Source organism: Cygnus atratus, chromosome 2 (assembly GCF_013377495.2).
Source record: "Cygnus atratus isolate AKBS03 ecotype Queensland, Australia chromosome 2, CAtr_DNAZoo_HiC_assembly, whole genome shotgun sequence".
Taxonomy (NCBI): domain Eukaryota; kingdom Metazoa; phylum Chordata; class Aves; order Anseriformes; family Anatidae; genus Cygnus; species Cygnus atratus.
Window position 1 is genome coordinate 24,040,509 of NC_066363.1, and position 21,335 is coordinate 24,061,843.

Below are 21,335 nucleotides of genomic sequence, written 5' to 3' on the forward strand. Positions count from 1 at the left end.
TTTAAAATAGTGTTGACTGTCTCAGCATCATTCCCGAAGCAGGAAGAGCCAGTGACATCCCAGAATCTCAGCTTCCATAGGGTCCAAAGAGCAGGTCCTGTGTGTGAAGGGTGTGGTTTCATGGACATGTCACCCAAAGTCCCAGCAGCTGCAGCCCTGTTATCCCTTGCTCCTGCCCTCAGGCACATTTCGCACCATCTGCACACCAGCAGCAGTGTTCCCGTCTGCTTGTGCAGTGAGCCAGCCTGGCACTGGACTGGGAAGACATCTTGGTTTAGTGGGACTGGCATCCCAAAGTTAGAAACTTGTAAAATACTGTGGATTACCTTCTTGAGATTTAGCTACATTTTACATTTTAAAGGAGTTTCTTCACAATGGAAGAAAAACTGTGGGTGGCCAAAATATAAAGGAATTTCATCAGTTTTTGTGTGCTGCTTTGTTTGAATCATAATAAATGAATGATCTGACACATTTATTCATAATGGTATACATTTTATCTGAGTTGCCTGTTTCTGCAGCTGTGCCATGATAACGAGGTGTGTAAGGGGTTATGAGCACAGCTTTCAATATTTGCAATGCCGAGTTCAAGGCATACCAGCCTGTGTTTCAAATATGTTTATTATTCTCCAGTCTTTTAGTTTCTAGGGTACTGACTTAATAAGAAAATAGTATGTACAGTTTTCTTGTGCCTGTTTAGTGACACTTAAAAGGTTTTTTAATGTGAGCTTGGTCTAGATGAAAGATCATAGCGACATAACTGTCAAATACAGAATAATGCTTTTTCCTTTACACTTTGTTGTATCAGCTCTGTATAAATAAGTATTCTTTAGGAGCAAGAATAGAAAATTTCTCGTTGATTTTTTTAATTATAGAAGCCCACTTGCATGAAAATATTTTTCACACTGTCTTTGGAGAAGTTTTACTTTTAGCTGTGAGTTCAGCACCATGGTTATTGCTGGTTAAAATTCTTGTACTTGGTATTAATAAAACAAAGCTCTTGTCTAGCAAAGCTCATAAGGGTATTAATTCATATATATTTTCTTAAGTATGCAGTATCTGAATGATTTTGAGAGGACTATATGCATGTTTTGTATTTCTAAGTATTCATCTAGGCTGGGACTAGATACAAAGACTATTATGCTAATGTGAGTTTCTTCTGGACTTTTGAAGACTTTTGGTTAGGAGGAGTCAAATCAGGTTACAGGTAGATTCTTTGTTGTTTTAGTTGTGTGTAAAAGTACTCCTGTCTTCTGGGTAGTGGAACTTCATTTGGATCTGTGAGAGCTGTTAGAAGAAATACAGTCCTAGCTGTTGTATATATATCATGTAGAAGTTAGACATACCTGACATGTAAGTGAGAAGGGGAAAAATCTATATTTAGATTATTTTGGCTCTTGCTTTTCTTTACTTTGATTTTGTCCAAAGAAAATGTTAGGGCCTGAAAAGCAAGGAAGACTGATGGTAAATTGCAAATGTAACTTTTAGAAGGTAATTTTCACAGGGTGGTGCCAGACCTGTATTATTTGACAGTAATGCTGCAGCTGTGGGCTTAGCTAGTAGGACGTGAAGAAGCTGTTGCTTTCCCCTCTGCAGCATCCAATCCATCTCAAACGTGCAGTATTCTATAGCATAGCAGTGGCTGATCTTAGCAGCATAGGTGGGAAATGGAAAGGAAATGCTTCTATAAGCTCTCGAAGTTACCTGATAAGCTTGAGACTGAAAAGCAGTAAGAATGAGACACTGTATTAAGCAGATCTCTGTTGGCTGACTGAGGCCTCCTGCCTTATAATTTAGACTGGGACAATTAGAACAAGGGTAAATACCACTGAAGATGAGATCAACTTCTAATTTTGGTTATCTGAGTAGTAGTGTTGTCCTAATCAAAAAAATGCATGTATGGATGGTATCGTGAGCCAGAGGTCTGCAGGAGGGCGTTTCTTTCCAAAGTCTTTCATAATGGAGGAGCCAGGCAGGTTTTGACTTTGACTTATTCCTTATTTTCTAATTTTCCATAAGTGCAAGGCAAATTCAGGCAGAAGTCTGGTTGTTTGTAAATTGGAACAACTGTAAATTAACTGTTTAACATTTCTCATGGCTCCTTGTGTAAAGAAATGAGAGAAAATAGCATTCCTGCACTGTGTTCCTATTGGGGGTGTTCTGTGATGTTAATTAGGGGGAAGTTACAGGCTGAAATCTTAAGCAGTGGTCATGCTGAGGGAATTTTGTAGCTGTCTGTGCAGAGGGAAGCGTATTGTTACTCTTCTGACAGCAGCAGAATGAGGCTCAAAGAAAACCAAAGCTACATAGAAAAAAAGATCAATTTAAGAGAAACAGGAAGATGTAGAATTTAAATATGGATTATGTGACTGTGGAAAAAGGCACTAACTTGGCTGAAACAACAACAAAAAAATACAATAAAAAGTAAAAGAAACAAAAGAAAAGCCAAAACATACAAACAAACAAAAAACCTCAACCCACCAACAGTAAAGCAGCATAAGAAAAATCATAGTTAACCTTGATGATTGGATGAGGTTTAGCTGAAACTTCAGTGAAAGCTTCTGCTTATAAAGTAATTCTGCTTTTTCAGCAGATGTGGTTTTGCATCTTCCACCATTTATCAAAGTTTGAATGAAAGGAGGTAAATGTGGCTTATCTGTGAGTGCCACTCTGCTCTCTTGAATATGTAGGATGAAATTCAGAGGCAGCCTTTGCTAAACATTCCTTCAGCCTGGTCTAAGTCAGTTGCACCAACATAGGCTTTCATTTAGTGGCATGCAGTTTACAGAATGTTTCACTCTGAATTTAACTCAGTCTGGGGAAATCAAATTTACTTTTGAAAAGCCTGAAACTAAAAAGAAAAAAATAATAATCAAAGGCATCTGATTGGATGTATGTATATGACTGAGATAACCTATGTTATTTTCTGGACGTGGTGCAGGCTTAGTTCCTGTTTGTACACCAGTATATTACAGTAAGGATACTAAATGTGTTGCAACTGTGATATTTGAGACAGTATGGAGTCTGGAAATCGTTTATACACTATTTTCTCATGCTACTGAATACAGATTAGCAAATGATTGGTTTTCTGTGTTAAGTGTATTCTTTTGCTGTATTACTAGTTTAACCTTTTACTGTAGCTATCATTATCAGCTGTTCAGAGATGTCTCAGTAGCAGAGTTAAAATGTGATTAAATCCACTGCAGCCAGCAGAAAAGTTCACTGACCTAAACTTTATCTCAGATATTTCATTCCCTTAATTTCCTGTAATATCATACTTTCATTTAGGCTAAATACTGAACTGTGTGGTAGGTTATAAATCTGGACGCAGCTTGATTTGCTATTCCATAGTTATCATCTTTGAATTCTGAATAATAATATTCTTTTTAGCCAGTATGACAAAGAGTCGACTTTTTAGGTATTTAGACAAACATGCCTTGGTTTTATTGCTACATTGCTTGTAAGGTTACTTGGGCGGTAAAATTATTTGTTCCTCATTCTAATCATGAAAGCTGTTTTTTAATTTTTGTTCCCTCCCCCCTCCCCCAAAAATATTGCTGCTCTTTTGCTCTGCTTAATTTGTTTTACTGTTATTAATAAAACTCTATTCTAGTGGTGTAATATGTAGTTATGTTTTATTTCTGATAAGCCTGGATGAACTTTTGAAGCATCGTGTAAAACAGGTATCTTTTGAAGGTATTTTTGTGCTTTGCCATTTAAATGTCATGATTAGGCAACTTTTAGTCTATTTTTCTCATTTTATTATTATTTTTGTTTACATCTTTTAATTAATATTTATTTGTATTTAACATTTAAAAGTGTTCGGGTCGGAGACTGTCTCTATGTCTTTGGTTTGACAGCTGTCCAGATAATAATTTTCCATCTAATCCAGTATCAAAGCCTGTTACCTTAATGCCACATGTGGATAGCAGTGTGAAAATTAGCACACAAATGCTTTGGGAGCAGCCACCTGTCTTGCATTATGCAATTAAAAAGAACACAGGATTTGCTTTAAAAATTTCTTAAATTTTTGTAGAGAAGGTCAGTGTGTGTACTGAATAAGTTTGTTATGTGTGGGAGAAAACTTAATGCATTTGATTGCTGGCGTAGAGCAGGTGTGGAGATTCTTCATTCTTGGCCACGAAACATCTTCAGAGTTTCAGGCCTCTTCCACCCTTACCTCTGTGTTGTACGAGGGAAGAGACAGGAGTCAGCTGCACTGCTGGTACTGAAACACTGCTGAGGAGGGCCGTTCTTATACAAGAGCAAAATGTGAGTTAAGCCTCCAGCCCTCTGAAGATCTTTTTGCTGTCTTCCCTTCTGTGCTCTACACCTTTTTTCACCTGTCCTCTTCACAGTAAACCTGTTTGGGAATTGTTGACATATGCCAAATGTTTCAACAGTGGCCATGTTACAATTTTAAATTGTAAAGTATACAGTATGAAGTTTTTCTTTGGAACGAATACAAATCTACATTTTTGCATGCTATATGTGAAATCTCACTTCATCCTTAGACAAGAGAATAAAGGCACACAGCTATCGTTCTTAGTAGAAGATCTAAAAGACCCTCGTCCCTTATAAGGGGCCCCCCAAACAGCCCCCTCCTGAACAAAAAATGAAAACCTAAAGGGTCTTCAAGAAAGAAATCCAAGTCCCCCTTTATGCCCCAGACCGGACAGACTTCCTGAATTTGGGACCTTTTCTGAGGCCTCCTGATCTGAAGCTGGCTGTCTGGAGGGTATAAATCTTCACAGAACTTTTATCTGCAGAAAATTGATGCAGAGTAACTGCTAAGAGAAAATTACAGGGAAGATCTGCAATTTGCCAAGAGAGACTTGTTAATGTAAGTGACTGTGAGATTTATTACACAGTATTCCTCATAGGTGCACAATGGTAAGTACTGCTTCGTAGCAACAATACTGCAAGTGAGGTAAAGCATCCATGTTTTTAGATTATCCAAGAGAAATAGCACGGTCTGTACCCATGCCATTTAAGGAAGTGCACCAGAAAATTATATTTCTCCTCAGTAGACATTTATTCTTGTGACCTCATATTGAAATATTACCTGAAAACAGTAGGTGAGTTATTGCACACATCCCAGTTCAGTGATTTTGGACTGATATGTAGCATAATAATCTTTACAAATTTAAGTCAACAAGTAACCTCGTGGCACTAGTTAGATGACTGATGGTGATAAGCCATTCATTGTATGAGAGTAGGTCTGGAAGGTTATATGCTTTAGGACAAGGGCACAGTGAAACAATATCTGTGTATTTCTAGGGGGTCATTGGTCAAGCTACTGCTAGGAGGTAGACATGAATATTGGAATTGGAATCCAGTTTTTGTCTGCCAGTAAAGAATAAATTCTTTTTTTTTTTGTTAGATCATCCTCATAAAAAAAACACAACCCAACCCCCAAAAAAACACAAACAACAACAACAAAAAAACCTGTTCTTTCTTCTCTGTACTAATTCTTTGCTTTTAATTTATTTTTATTAAGTAAACTTGACAGCTGCTTTCTTTTGAGTGATAGGAGTTTGAAGGACTTTCAGATTTCCTTCATGAAGTCCAGTCAAGAAATTTCAATTTCTGTAACTGAAATGCCTTAAAGCTTCATCTATGTCTGGCTCAGCAAGCCTCGGCGAACTTTATGAAATTATGTTTAAGATTACGGAGATGTAACTATTCTAAGCATTCACGTCACATGAGTTATGATGGGATTTTTGCATCTCTGTTTTTAGAGTCTGAGGATAAGTTCAGTCTCCCTAGACGCTGTATTGATTTGGAGTTCTGAAGTAAAAAAAAAAAAAAAAAAAAAAAAGGGCAGTAGCTTGGCAGTAGCTTAGGGAACTTTTTCATTGCCTACAGAGTTGGCAAAGCCGGTGTCTACTGCAGGCTAAATAGCTAGAGCTCAATTAGCTGTAAAGTCCCCGCAAAGCCATTGCAGCTTGTAGTCATAACAGCTTTGATTTTCTTTGTTGTTAAAAATAAAATGCACAAGCCAAAAACCTCTGGGACACGTTGTCACTGGATATTTAAGGTCAAGAAGTATTCAGAGGGAAAAAAACTACAGAAATTATAATTATTCTGTCTGGTCTCTGAGTGTTATGGACATCCTGCAGCCTTACCCACAGTTTGTACTGCATCAAATAGGAATACAAGATTTCCAAATAAAGATGATCAGGGCTTCAAAAATGACAGTCCATTTGGAGAAGGATGTTCCTGGGTTCCTTCTCATGGGAATGGAGTCAGATTTTAAAATTCCCAAGACTTTTGGATAGTACTTATTAATAAATACTCTTTCAGTGCTGTAGGGAAGTGAATATGTATTCCTTCTTACTGAACCTTGATAAAAGAAAAGTGACCGTTAATTTTGAGCTTTTATGACTGGACAGTTTTTTAATAGCTCAATTTTTTTACCATGCTTCATTTGTGCTTTTTTCTGCATGTGAGTTTGTGTGTATTTGCTTAGTTGTGAGAGAAACATGTTGGATCGTCTGCTATGTGGGGCTACGAGGCAGCAAGAGCATTCATCTTGATTCCACTTTCCTCCCTGCTGTTCTCCCTAGCCCTGACTTGCTGCTATTTTTTTTTTCCTGACAATATTCATTTCGTTTTCTTAAAAAGCAGTTGGACTGACTGGCTTAAACAGGTGAAGTGAACTTCTGCTCATCTCAGACGAATGTGGGAGAGCTGTTAGTTGGCCAGTCCCATTCAGATACAGTGCGAGTGGTTACAGTGATGCTGTTTTGTATGGCATTTCAGCATGTTCAAATTGTGCTGTGTTCCTTACACCTTTCTGGTGTACTGAATGAAGGCTACTGTCAGTAGCGTGCTCAGAATTGGTAGAGATTGAATAAGTCTGTCCTACTTCTTTCTTTGTTCCTTGCTATTCATTGGCTGAACATAACCTTTCCTTTTTTCCTCTTTTTTTTTTTTTTCTTTTACCCTGTAACCTGTTAGTGTCTCACAATTATGAATCCTTCAGGAGAGTTGGAATTACATAAATGCAATATAAATCATGATGTTTCCCTTTGGGAATCATGATATAAATTTTAAACTCTTTTATGAACTCCCATCATGTGGGAAAACTGTCATGCTTTTCTGAAAAGTGCAAATGAAAATTCCAAATTATCCAGCTGCCACAGAGTAGTCGTGTGTCCCCCCCATATTTTAGCTGTAGCCTGCTGAGGCTGAGTACAGATGTATCAGTTGCATCTTCATTCTGTACTTTTGAAGTATGAGCTGTGACCTTCTTCTGCCTTTTTTCCGTGGGCACAGTTCAAGAAAGAAAAGAACGTGGTAACACTTTAAGGAAAGATGGTTATTATTTTTGATACCATAGTTTCACCATTTGGATTCCTAATGCCTGTTGTCAGTTAGTTTAATGGTAGACCTTTTGGACTCTGCCCTACTTCCATTCAAGAAGATGTCTGTGCATCATCAGTATTCGCGTGGAACATGATGGATAAGGGCTCTTCTGCTAATTCCAGCACTAGAAGGTTCAGGGATGCCATTGAATATCTGCCTAACCCTCCTCAGAAAGGCCATCTGCCTGCAGTGCTGGCTTCACCTGAGCTTCAGGGTTCTCTGCCTTGACCCAGCTGGGGTGTTCTGCTTTGAGCAAAAGTTTCTTCTGCACAGAAAGTCAATTTCTTCTCTTCCCATTTTTATGCATGATTCAGAACTGTTGCCTTACAGATTTGCCTGGTCTTCTGTTCTTATATGACAGAAAGGGTAGAAAAAGGTGACAAATACAGAACATGACAGATAAATGGAGAGGGGCAATCCTTTCTTTATATACAACTAACTCTAGCACATAACTGTAAATCACACAGAACCCTTGTGCAGCCCTCATGGCTTTCTTGTTTAAGTGGAAGTTGGTGAGGGTCAGTCTTTTTACGTTATATGTAAATTTACCCTCTTTTTATAGCATACGATACCACCATAAAATGTAGAGCACAAGTTAATCCTGCTCAGAGTATTAGCTTTTACCCTGTGACTTGGAGTGATTTGAACAGGGGATACAAATACTAGCTGGTTGTTAATGTGAATGGAGATGATAGCAAGTGATGAAATCCCTGCTTGAATTGGTTAGAGACCCTCAGGGAGATGCCTTCCAAGTGCCAATACCTTCCACGGTCACCTAGTGAAATAGGACTGTGATACCAGCTGGTGTTGAGGCAAAGAAATGTCTCCTAAAAGTAGCCAGTTCCTCAGCCTGTTTTTCCTTTGTTGACTTTTTATGAAAGGAATAATCACAGCAGCAGTGCTGTTTAGCCTTGTGATTAAAGTAACTTTAAATCTGTGCAAGACGTTTGTCTTTGTTAAGATCTTTGAGTGTTTTGTGTGTATTTTTCTGCTGCCGTGTCCTGAATTTCAGAAGTATCAGAGCAAGATGGCAATTCAGCATTCGAACCGGTGCAGTTAGCCTTATTTTTCTCCTTAGTCATTTGTGAATATTAAACTAGTAGGTGCCTATTGTATCTCAGCAGAAGTGTTTTCAAGTTTGGGCAAATGAAAAATATGGATATGAGAAGGTTGTGTAGTCTCCTGGTGTGTTAAACCTCTCCCCCAGGAGAAATACATCACTACATGTATGGATAGGAATGTGGGTGCATATACGTGCATGTGTGTCTCTTGTATGTCTTTAAGACCTGACATAGTAAGCTGATTAACACCATGCACCAAACAACCAAATCCTTTGTGAAGAGCTGTGTGCTGGTTTTGATCAATGCATTGAATGTTTAAGGTGAGTTAGATGTGTATCCAAGTCTAGACAAACGCTTCCAATGAAGGACGTCCATTTCCATCAGAAAGTTGTGTTTAAGACAAGTGGCTACTGACCACAGTCTTCATTCATGAAGTCATCATCAGAACAGTTTTGTTTGTTTTTTTGTCACAGAAAGTTCGTGAATGAATTATCCTTGTTATTCTGACATGAGTAATTTATTCAGAAATTATGAAACAGTCCTGGTTCTTTAGCCATGAGATTAACAATGAAGACACGAACTTCTGAATCAACAGTCGTACCTTTCTTTTCAATGCTTTTGTCTCCATCCTTAGCACAATAACTATTTGTTTTTTCTTTTAAGAAAAACCTAAGTAGTTTATTGCAAATTTCTAACTTCTTTATAAACAGCTGCTAAAATTAAGCACCATTATTAGTCCCTTTCAAGACGTAAGATACTATTTTGTCTTAATATCTATATAAATCACTCGCTATCGAAGGGTGAAGGATACTTATTATTAAATGATGGGGTCATGCCTTCAGAAGAAGCTTGCTAACTGAGAAGACAGGAAGTCTGAAAGAGAGAGGATAAAACTGCTGCAGTATTTTTGCATTCCTGCCTTTTATTCCCTTATTTTCTGATAATTACTCAATTTTTCCTTAAACGTCATATATTCAGGGAAGTAAATGATTCCAGTAAGGTAAAATATTCCATTTAGATCACCATACTTTGCTTAAGACTGTAATCATGAATTGTTTATAAACTTTGAAATACTTTGGAAATATTTTCAGTAGCCTGGATCTTTGTACTGTCACAAGATACAACAGCAGCCACTATAGTGAATAAAAAGCATACACTAACGCCTTTCTTATGGGAAGAAAAACATCAGTTATAATCAAAACAATAGAGAAATGTTAGCAAATATATCTTAAATTGAAGTTATACAGGACAGAAAAAAGTCTTTTTCTACCTTGTTTTTGTTTTCCTCGTTTTTCAAAGGCTGCTCTTTTTTTTTTCCCCCAGATGCTGTTGCTAGATGCTGTAGGCTCAGGTGGCTGGGTCAGGCCCTGCCTTAGGGAGATAGCACTGGTCTTTTTCCTCCCTTGTATTTTCCCATAAACTGAAGACTGTGTTGCAAACATCTTAGTTCCATTTTCCAGTTGTTGTTCTTGTGGGAGATTTATCATTCAGGAATTATATGGAGTTGAAATACGTGCTTCATAAAGGGATCTATACTTGCAGCAAGGGTGGAGTTACTGCTTTCGGGCTTTATAATCAATATGAAGAGAGCAGTATTACAAAATTAGAAATTGACCTTCACTGTCGTCTTCAAAGCAATGAAAATGAATATCCACATTATTTTACTTGGGAATGTTCCTCCTGAATAAGCAATATTAAAAAAAGAAGCTGATAATTTATCGCATTTTTTTTCTGAGATAAAGGGGATCTGGATGGTTCAGGGACTGGTAATAGGATATCATGACCTTCCACCTCTGACCCATTTATTAAAATACAAGCCATGATAGTGGTGTCTAGAAGTTATCAGTGTGGGATATAGTCTACAGCTGTGGAATCTGTAACTGTGTAGTTTGTGAATTTTTAAGGTCTGGTCCACTTGGTACAAACTTCAACAGCTTCTCAGCTGCCAGCGGATTTAGCTGGAGCTAAGTGAAAATAGAAATGAGAACAAAATGAATGGAGGAAGCCTTGTAAATGAGGATATATTAGCTGAACTTGTATCAGTTCTGATCTGATACAGCTTGTTTGTCCTTCTTTGGTGGAGCTTGGTTCAGAGTTGCATTAATCGACGCAGAAGTGGTACTGACAAGTTTTCTTTGCCTGTTACTTTGGGATGTTAGGAAGGGGTTAATATGAATAGAGCTGATGTGGATTTTGCCTTGAAAAGATGCTCAAAACTTGCACTGTCAATGTGAGATAACTTTATGCATGTAGCTTTTTTTTTGCTCAGAACCTCCCAGGGAAGGTTCCTAACACCCTTTTCCATCTATTAAACCGTCTATTAAACTTAAACCGGGAGTTAGGTTTGTAAAGCCCATCTTAGCTGTACAGGTCAGGTAATTAAATATCCTTGGGCTTTATTTAGTCTCATTTATCACTTGTTTTTTCCCTGAGCAGAAACAATCAAGAAGGTCACAAGGGTGGCAGGAACGGTGTACCTCCATGCTGGTCGCACAGACAGGGTGATAACAGGGCTGGTATGGCTGGCTTCCATCTGGAAACATACTCCCTTCCCTCATATCTCCTAAAATTTGAGAGGACAAAGTAACCCAAGTTACTTTGATAACAACAGTCTGAAAAAATAAATAAATTGTACTTTCAAAGTAAAAGGAAAAATCATTAGGTCAATGTTGAAGTTATAGTTTGGATGCAGTTAAAATGGACCACCTTTTACGCGGTCCAAATATTTCTGAACTTTTATAACTAGAGACAAAATAATCTACAGTACTTCTTACACATTTCACCCTCGAACAGCAAGGTAAAGCACTCACACATTCACTTCCTTTCCCTCTGTCTTTGGAATCCAGGAGCACTACACTTGCTCTTTTGTGTACTGTGAAGTCTAAAAATGCGTTTAATACAAGAATGTTTTCATAAGAACATGCACTGGATTGTGTGAGGGTTTTATTAAAAAAACATAAAAACACAAACCCTGAACGTTTAGCACATTAAACGCTGGACAAGACAAAATCTCTCTTTTGGTATTTCGGTTTGGCTTTTTACAGCATAGCAGTGCTACGTTGCTGCCATTAGGAAACTGTCAGTTACTGAAGGGACGTGTAACTTAATGCAAACCCAGTAGGTCGTAGACCCATTAACAAAATCTTGTTAAGAACTTTCACACTTTTCCAGGTTACTTTATCTCAATGTACTTGTGATCCTACAAGATATTTTTCAATTTGCAATTCTGTGTTTGTCAGAAAGTCTTGGTTATAAAACTGACATGGTTGAAATGCTGGCTTTGCATCAAGACTTCTAGCAAAATTAACATCTGAATCACTTGAGGCCCTATTCACAAAGCAGAGGACTATTTGCATAATCAAAAATGAATTATTTTGCTTGTCAGTGGAGAAACTAAGGCTTGTAGCAGCAGTTCACAAGTAAAATTCAAGTGATAGGTATTGATGTGTGTCTGTATGCCACTGTCTCTCAGCCTTCCTTGCACAAATAAGCACATATCTGTATAAATGCCAAAGAAAAGATTTTGGAGCAATGCATATTCTCTATTCAAAGTCTGATTAAACAGGCTTTGGTCAAGGTATTAGATTAGCTGTGGGATTAGATGGACTTCCCATTCTACCAAACATGGACAGGGCACTTTTATGCCTGGCTTGTTGCAAGAGGATAGATGTCTTTCTAAAAATATGCTCAGTAAAAATTTATGAGCTTGAAAATTGCTCCTTCTATTGAGGAGGTCAAACTAAATAACCTGTAAGAGTATATGCCTGTGGATAATGGGTTTGCGACTTTCTTAACACCTTTCTGGCAGATTTCTGGCCGGTGGTCCAAGAGGTTTATGAGTTGTATTAATAACCTTCCCATCTCCCCATGAGCCTGGGCATTTATGTCCTCCATCCTTTTCTGTGGCTGTGGACAGAAATTAGAATGTCACATTCAAATAATTCATTTCTCTGAATGCAAATAACTCCCAGTCAGAGTTCCAGAGTGTGAAGCAACTTCTAACATCTTTGAGGTAGTAGGAAACCTCCGGACCTTAAAAAAACAAACAAAAAATTTCCTCCCTCCCTCCCTTCCTTTCTCTAGAACAAACTTCTGTTTCTGGTAAATCAAGTTCTTCCATGATGTTTAGATGTCCAACCTTTTAGTTCCACAAACAAATTTGAGATATAATTATTGCAACTTCAGATTATTTGACCTTAAAAAGGAGTAAGATGACATCCAGCCTTTGACTTGCTAATGGATGTCAACTAACTGAATTAAAAAAGTCATGAAGGCAATATATGAAGTGATATGCAACTTTTAACAAGTTTTGTGGCATTTTCAAGTCTTAATTGGCTTTCTTTTAGACAGATTGATTAAGACTATATATATATATTTCTAGAGTAAAGGACTTAAAACTTCCATTATAATTGCTATTTAGCTCTAATTAAATTCATTTTTTAAGTTATTTTTTATTTTTTTAGAAAATAAAGTTATTAAAAGCTTGAGGTTTAAACTAAAAAGAAAAAGAAAAAGTGAGGTTTGAGGTTTAAATTAAATGAATAACATCTTGGATAATAGATATGCTCCTAAAAAGATAAACTATAGTTTTGAGCCTTCAGTATCACAATGTGAGCTTTTATTCCTCCCCCTCATCCCCCCCACTCTTTTTTTTTTTTAAATTTGAAATTATACCCATGTAGTAGTATACGTAGTATTCTCAGATGTATCTAGGAGATTGCCTTAATCTCTGGTTTTAGGATTTTAGGTTTCAAAATGTTTTTGATTCTAAGCGTAACATGGCTTGTCATGAATAGGAGTTAGTTGTTTTCTGTACAAAGCTTTCCTCTAAAGCTGTCACCAAAAAGGTGTTGTTTTTTTCTCCATGTTTCATATTTCATATGCCCAAGTTCTCTGCAGAGTATGCTGTTTTTATGGCTGACTGAAGTGCATAAAATTAAAGTAGTTCAGTTTCTCATTCATCTGTTTGATTACAGCAGCCATTAACCTTGTAAAAGCAGTGACAGAATTACAAATCAACATCTTTGAGAATTATGTAAACAAGTTTATAAGAGTTCCTTGAATTAAATGAAAGCCAAACTATACCAAAGAACAAGATTTTATTAACAGTACTTGTTAAAGCCTAACAAAATATTGAAAATAAGCCCTCAGATAATCACACACTTTCTCATGGCACTGACACCACCAGTTACTGTGATGTGTAGCACTCATTGTGAAGTTAAGGTTAAAGATACCTTCAAGGTATGGGTTCCCAGCTTAATTTCTTCTCAAATAGGTGGTGGTTCTTAACATTTTGCAGGTAGCTTATTGCAGTCACACAGAGCTTTGGGAAAGAAATGTGTTTTACTGCTTCAGACCAGGTTTGTTTATCTGTGGAGATCTTGTCTGTTTGTTTCGAATGTTATCGAGTTGTCACATATAAGCGTCCTAGCCAGCTGGGGGAGAGGCATTTTGATGGGCCTACTGAAGTCTGTGATCTGTCATCACTGGGTTGCTGAGCTCTAATTAGATATAAATGAGAGGTGTTCCCATGTCTGTTCCATCAACTGATCTTTCCTTTTTCTGTTGGGGAATATTTTTTTCTGCTTTCAGGGGGCTGGTCCTACTTGAAATATTGAACCGAGGTGGGAATTTAGGAAGGATGTTTAGCATTGCAAGTGTTAGCACTTTGGCTGCCACTGTTTTAATGTGCATGTCTGAACTGGAATGTGCTCTTAGACTTTTGGATGTAATCAGTTCTTGATTTTTAGCCAAAATTTCTGGCATGTGTTGGAAGAGGGCTTTGGTATTCCTCATTTAGTAAGTTCCTTCAGAGATGCAGTTTATTGTTAAGAAGTGCCTGAAGTAGCATACACACTAATTAGCCATGCTGATAAAGAAATTAATTAGCGTCTATTGGTACTTGTTTCTGTCCTAATTCCTGTGAATTTTTTCAGATTAGACTGTGTTCCCTTGACAGAGAGACTTGGCCCTGAAAATTTGGTGGCTTTGTTGAAGTCATTCTTTGATTTACTCACAGGAGGTGATGAGCAGCAAATCACTGGCAAAGAGCTGCAAGGACTCAATAATACTGCTTGAGCTGTGTTTTCCTGCATATTAAGGTGTTCTCACTGTAGCTGTGTAGGTTAAGAATGTGTTTGACCTTGTGTGGTATCTCAAAATACTCTTCCAAATAAACTTGCTTCAAGAGCAAGCTTAAAGCAACATGTGCTCCAGAGGCTTCCAAAGTTTCAGAAACTGCTTCAAATATTCCTGGACCTTGGTCTTATATGCATAATATTTTACTTACACCAGAAACATTCAAATTCTGTTGTGCCATTGCACAGCATTGAGGAGCTTAGTGTCTGTGTTGAATAGACTTTTGGGGCTCAGTTGGTGAAATGATAAGGGTCTTGTCTTTGACCATGCCATACTGATAAGTTTGTAAGGAGATGCTCAGGCCCAATATTGGCTATATATTGGTACCCTGGATGATCTAGTTCAATCTGTGTTTGGTCAAATTGAATTAGAAGCTAAAATTTCATTTCTTCCTCACTTGAGTTTTGTAAATAAAGAGGAGCTCATCAGTTATAGTTATGCCTATTGATTCAGTCACACAAGCTATTAGTATTTTATTTGCTTTAGTCCTTCTGACTGAAAACGGTGTTACAGAAGAATGCAGTGGTCTAAGCATATTGTAGTTCTTCTAGATTCAGCTGCTCACTAAGGTACACTACTTGCTTTCTGTTCTGCTTCTTCTTGGGGACAAAAACCTTCATGCCTCATGTTTTTGGTTAGCAGGTCACTTTTGCGTTCAGCCACAATAACAACTAAGAAAAATTAAGAGACTCATTAAAGAATTGTGTTTATCTCAGGAAACATGTACTCTGTGGGATGATGGACCGAGACCTAAACACTAGGCTTTTGGTTTGTTTTCTTCTCCTGAGTTTGTGGATGGAACTTCAGCCAGTTTCACAAGAGGACTTTTCAAGTGGCATATTTATATTTCGTTGCAAAAGTGTCAAAAAATCCACCCTCTTTTTTTTTTTTTTTTTTTTTTTTTACTGATACTGACAGAGTTGAAAACTCTGCATGCATTATCCATGCCTTTTTTTCCTGTTTTCCCTCCAGTCTTCACTTTACCCTCCTTGGTCCCCTCTCTGCCGTGCTGTAGCAGCCTGGAAGAGGAAGGCTGCCTCATTGTGATGCCTAGCACTGTCCACAGCTGGGCAGTGATAGAGAGGAGAACTAGGAGAAAAATGATGTCAAAAGCTGGTGGTTAAGAATGGACGGCGGTATGAGAATTGCAGGAAGAGAAAGATTACCATTAAAACAATAGGTCTGGAAGAATGTAAATTATAGAAGCCATTCAAAGAAGCACTAGGTTAATTGGAGGATGGAAAGAGTCAGTCACCTCAGCCAGGAGCCTGTGGGATTGTGTTGGGGATTCTTCTTGGACAGGGGTAGCAATTCCCAGCCTTTTTGTCATTAGCAGTGATAAAGAGTGAGAGGGGAGCAGAAATGAAGCAAGGGACTTGGAAACATGTTCATCCAAGAACAGGTTTGGGTTTGTTATTTTGGGGGAACTGTCAAAGAAGTTTTATTGCTAACATGGTCCCCTCTATAGCTGACATTTGATTCCAGACTTGTTGGCTCAAAATTCTTTTGCTTCTGCCAAATGTCTGAATGTTTAAGTGTGCTCAGGGAGGATGGATTCTTCGGGAGATTTTAGCTGTTAAAGTGCAGCTTTGAAGTAGAATTTTCCACTGACCAGATATAAAATTTGACAGACTGGACAGATTTTCAGGAAACAAGAAAAAGCATGTCCTTGACCTGAAGTGTAACTTTTGAAGGCCGCCTTTCAATGCATGAGATCTGAGAACTGTTTGAAGAAAAGGTCACCATCATTAAAGAGCGCTTTTGTTCTCGAGTCCTTTCTTGGAAAAGACTGACCTGTTTTGGCTGGAACAAACTGTTAGACACAAACTGTAAAAGATAGGACATTTGATTAAAGTTTGGCAAGGTAATAGTGTTGTCTTACAGGTACTGGGTACTTTAAGAGGCAGTGCTATCAGTTTTGCTACTGTCATCGTTAATTACTATGATTCTATAAAAAGAATCTTATCTGGAAAAGCAAACAGTAAATTGCCATAATTATAATTGATGCATGACACAACAGGATGGAAGAACTGAGTACGTTTTCAAGAGGGCTGGGAAGCGATGTTTTATATCTGCATGTAGTAGACAGACAAGCTGTTGGTTGTTGAGTTGGCCTTTTAAAAAAGATATGTAATTTCTTACCACCTGTGGTGTTAATGGGTTACTCTGGCAGATTTCTTAATGTATTTTCTCACATTTCTTGGGTGTGTTTTAATTATGTGGTTGCTCAGAATGACTTCCAATATGTATATAGATCCATAGTTTGGTTGGTATCATGCATCCATGTAAGTAAATCAGAATCTACACTTGAAAATTATGGGAATGTTTTTGGCAAAAGAAGGAGGGTAGAAATGTCTAGCTTACCTCGTCTAGGTCTTGTTAGCATCACTTAAATTTCTCATCACCCTGTCACTATCAGCTGTGGCTGTCAGCTTTATGAAGCTGAGACATTCCTTCAGCCCTTCTTTTCTGTTCTAACACCTCTCTTGCTTCCTCTGAGGGCCAGCTGCTTTTTAAAGTAACATGCAGTGCTTACCAGCTCTTGCTTAAAGGGATTTTATGTCCTTTAAAAAGTTTAACATTGTCCACAAGGTTTTAAATGTAAATTTGTGAAATTTGCAGTCTTCCTGGTTTAGATTCAGTTGTATTCCAGGGTGAATAAAACAAAAGTCCTGTGGGTCTGTTTATGGTTTTCTGTTTCTTTCCAATCGCTTATACCTTAAATTCAACTAAAATTGATGATGGATGCTGTGAAGTGCAAGAGTAAATGACAATTAAGGTGAGAGAGAATATCCAGAACAAAGACTGAAGGAGGACAGCACATCAATTCTTTGTAAGCTGATGTGTCCTTTAGATGTGAAAAGAATGCTTAAGTTGTATTTTCAGATAATATGATTCCTAAGTTGATGACCACCAGTGTTGGCACCAAAGTGCTTTGCTGTTGGTGGTACAGCATCCTAGTAGTTTCTGATACAGCCTCGGTGTGTTCTATTTCCTGTCCTTAAAAAATATTTCTAAATGTTCCAGATATTATTCATATTGTAATTATGCTTAAAAGTCCCATAGTTCATTATTTTGAGTTGCTTTTTATTGTAAGTTATGCTGACTGGATTTCATTCACTATATCAGGAAATCCTTGTTCGTTTCCTGTACCCACTCCATGTCATTCTCCTTTCAGTTGCAGAACAGTATGCCTTATCTTCACTGTGACTGATTCTTTTTGCTAAAATATTTGTAAAAATAAGTATTTGTTAGCTTCTTACCGAGTCTGCCTTTCTTTAATCTTTAAATCGTCCCACAAGAGACAAAATAATGCCATGTTCGTTCCAGTGTAATTTTCCAGCTGTAAGTGAAGAGGCATGTTGAGCCTCACCCACCCAGAAAAAGAAAATTGACATGATCCTTTAAAGTCTTCTGTCTCACTCTCTTTTCGAAAAATTGCAGGACATATGCCAGTAGCCTTTTTTTCCTGCAGCCTAAAGTGTATGCTGACAAAAGGAATTCTTTCTTCTTTTTGTGCCGTGTTTTTGCTGGAGGAAATGCCCCACTGAGAAATATAGCAAAAGCATTTTTTTTTAACAAATAGTTTTTCTGTAGCATTCCTCATTTGTTAGTAGTGGATAAAATATGCTGGTGGGCAACTTGGTTTCACGTTAATGCAATTAAATACTTTCTTAGGACTCCTTCCTATCTTCTATGTACAAAAAAAATAATAATAAAAAATCATTCATTGGGGGTATATGCAGTTAAGTGATTTCTTGTACTCTTCATTGGGAAGAATGAGTAACAAAGCTCACACTGACTTCAGCAGTGCAAGGATTTCAGTACTGGTACTCAGTTAATTAGAATGTGTAATACTAAAATTGCAGGTGTATTGTAAAGCAGCAGATCTTTGTAACAACTACAAAGTCAATCATTCATAAGTTGTAGGAATAAAGTTTATCTGTGAAAACTTAATTTGGTCCCTCTCCCTCTGTTTGTACAGCACTATTCTTTAATTACACAATAGCACCATATTTGCTCCTGCTGTGTGATCTCTGCCTGTGTCAGATGATGAACAATTAATTTGTGTTCTTGATGTGTGGCTCTAGCTACATGCACCTACTGTGCATTACTAAAACACAGATGGTTTTGTGATTTTCTAGACCACTTATCACTGTGCTCTGACTAGTTAGCAAATATTTGTTCATCTTCCCAGCACCCTGTTTGTTGAGAGTTCTTTTAAATGATGATTTTGAGATGTTCACTGACTTTCAAAGTACTTGCATAGCATTGCTTAATATCAGCATACAGAGTTGCTTGGCATTCTGTAGTAAATGCCTGCGCTTTTTGGTACTGATAATCATGAATGAAGATCTGAAGTTGACATGGCCAAAAAATAAGGACCATGGTGATGGTCTCAGCTTTAGTGACTTAATGTGATGCTCAGCCAAAGGCAAAGGTAAAGGTCAGGATGATTTTGTTCTGATTTGATCTATGTGGACTTTTAAGCTTCTCTAGTGGATGGACAAGGTCCTACAGAGAACACTGAACCTTCCACTGAAGCTGGACATGTTGCCGGATCAACTTCACACTTGATCCTGCATGTGGGAGGAAAAAATAAATAAAAGAAAAAAAGAAAAGGAGCTGAGAACAATTAGTGGCTTTAGGTGACCTTGTTTGAGCAGGGGATTTGGACCAGATGACCTCCAAAGGTCTCTTCCAACCTCCAACCATTCTGTGATTCTGTACAAGCCCACAAATCAGTCACTGCAGGATAAATTAGACTGTGAACTTAAAGTTGTCAAAGTGCAAGTTAAATACAAGATAGCTAACGAAGCAGCTGTCTGCTGAAAGCTCCTACTCTAGCTTATCTCATAGTAGCCAGTATGTAGAAGCCACAATATACGTATTTTTTCTTAGCTTGGCATGGCTTATTTTAATTCAGATTTCTGTTTATGTAATTTTCTAACCGTTTGAAAAAGCAAGTGGAAATCCATGTTCCATTTTGTGATGTTGTGTCTATACTCCCATTTCATACAGCATTTTTGAAAGCTATAGATCTTGTACAGACGTGTCCTGTTTGAACTGAAACAACAGCTGGTAGCTGTGATAGGTTGATACTATCTGTTGCCTGAAATTAGATGGAAATGAAGAAAGCTGTCAGGTGTTTTCATTGATTCCTGCTGAAAACTGCAGGTTGGTGATCTATGGGAATCTTGAGTTCTGATATGGGCTTAAGTGGAGAATATGTGTTAGTGTCTGCACAGTCTTGTTTACTTCCCCCTAAGCATTAATGCTCATCCATCCCATGCTCTATGCTCTGTAACTTTTTGGACCTGTGTATGCACTCTCCCTTTCATTTGCCTGCACAGCCTGTTCAGTTTTCCTCTGGCTTTTGTTTCTCTGTACACTGCAGTCCTATCTTCCACTGTGGATTATAACCCTTCGAGCAGCCTCCCCTTTCTGTCTTCCTTGTTCCTTTTACTCTGCTGGTTCTCAGCTCCAGTGTCATTGCTGAGGTACTCTGGGTCTCCTGGCTGTGTGTCCCAGTATCACGCCCTGTCATTCGCAGTCCATCTCTGAGTCCAGGTAGCCTGTCTTCTCTCCCTGAACAATCAAGGGTCTTTTCCAAAATCTCACTTCTCCTTCTCCCACAGTCTTGCTCTTAACATTTTCGTGTGTGTTCATATCAAGCCATTGCATAGTTGAATGCTGTCAGCTGCACAGCGTACAGAGGAAGTACCTAGAGTCAGTCTGACCCAAGGAGTAGATTTTAAAAGCTTATAACTAGGCCAATTTTAGAGTGTTTTCATGGAGATGCCAAAATGTGTATTTCTCTTTTAAAAGCCAAAGTATTTCCAATTTTCAAGTATTGACTCCATTAGAGGCTCCCCACGCCCCCCCCCCCCCAGGAACTGTTTACATTGAAAACTTCCAAAGAAATTATACTGAAGTATTGATTTTTGTATGAAATCTGTCTGAAATTCAGCAAAATACCAAGGCTAATAACAATAGCTTATAATAAAACAGTGATAGTTTTATTAGTAGGTCGTGCTTCTAGAGCAGTCATGGTATGTGTGTATAAAACGGCAATAGATGCTTGCTCTCCCATGCTTGCCTACATTGTGGTGTTGTTTTCTGTACACACTGACATATTTTTGGTTTACACAGTTTCCTCCTCTTGAATACTGAAATGGACAGCAAAGGCAAGATATGACTGGCTCCGCCAAGATAGGAGTAGCATATTACAGTCTTTTTCCGTAGTCTGGCTTTAATAGGATAATGTCTCATTATTTTTAACCTCCATCTGCACTTGTGTTTAAAGAACATCGGGAACAATATACAATGCATAAATTTGTATCTAGAAAATAATGAAAGAGACATTCATTTTATATGGCAGCAGCCTACTGTGTATCTGTTAGAATAATATTTTGTCGTGCTTTTCTGAGCTTATTTGATCAGCCTTTCCAACGCATCATTACAGGTCAATAGGCAAAGAGGCTTCATCACATTTTTGATTTGCCGTTTGCTTAGGGGACTACAGCTGTAGTGAGAAGAACCTCTAAAGGTGCCTCTGTTGTTATACATGCTCTTTTTCTGTATTTCTTGTTTAAATAATATACTGCACTTTCAAGTAGGAGCAGCAAGTTGAAATTTCACAAATAAAATGTACTAGGATAAAAGTTCAGCCCACTCATGTGTCAGACTGAATTTCAGCCTGAAGAGGTAGATGCAGCTAATGTGATCCAAGTAGACCAAACTGTCTTTATTTTTTTTTTAACCTAA

The 21,335-nt window shown here is 37.8% G+C and overlaps 1 protein-coding gene across 10 annotated transcripts in view; it reads left to right on the forward strand.

Moving 5' to 3' along the window:
• The window catches only part of CDK14 (cyclin dependent kinase 14), a 332,062-nt gene that overhangs the window by 113,731 nt on the left and 196,996 nt on the right, over positions 1 to 21,335 (forward strand). The window lies entirely within an intron of this gene.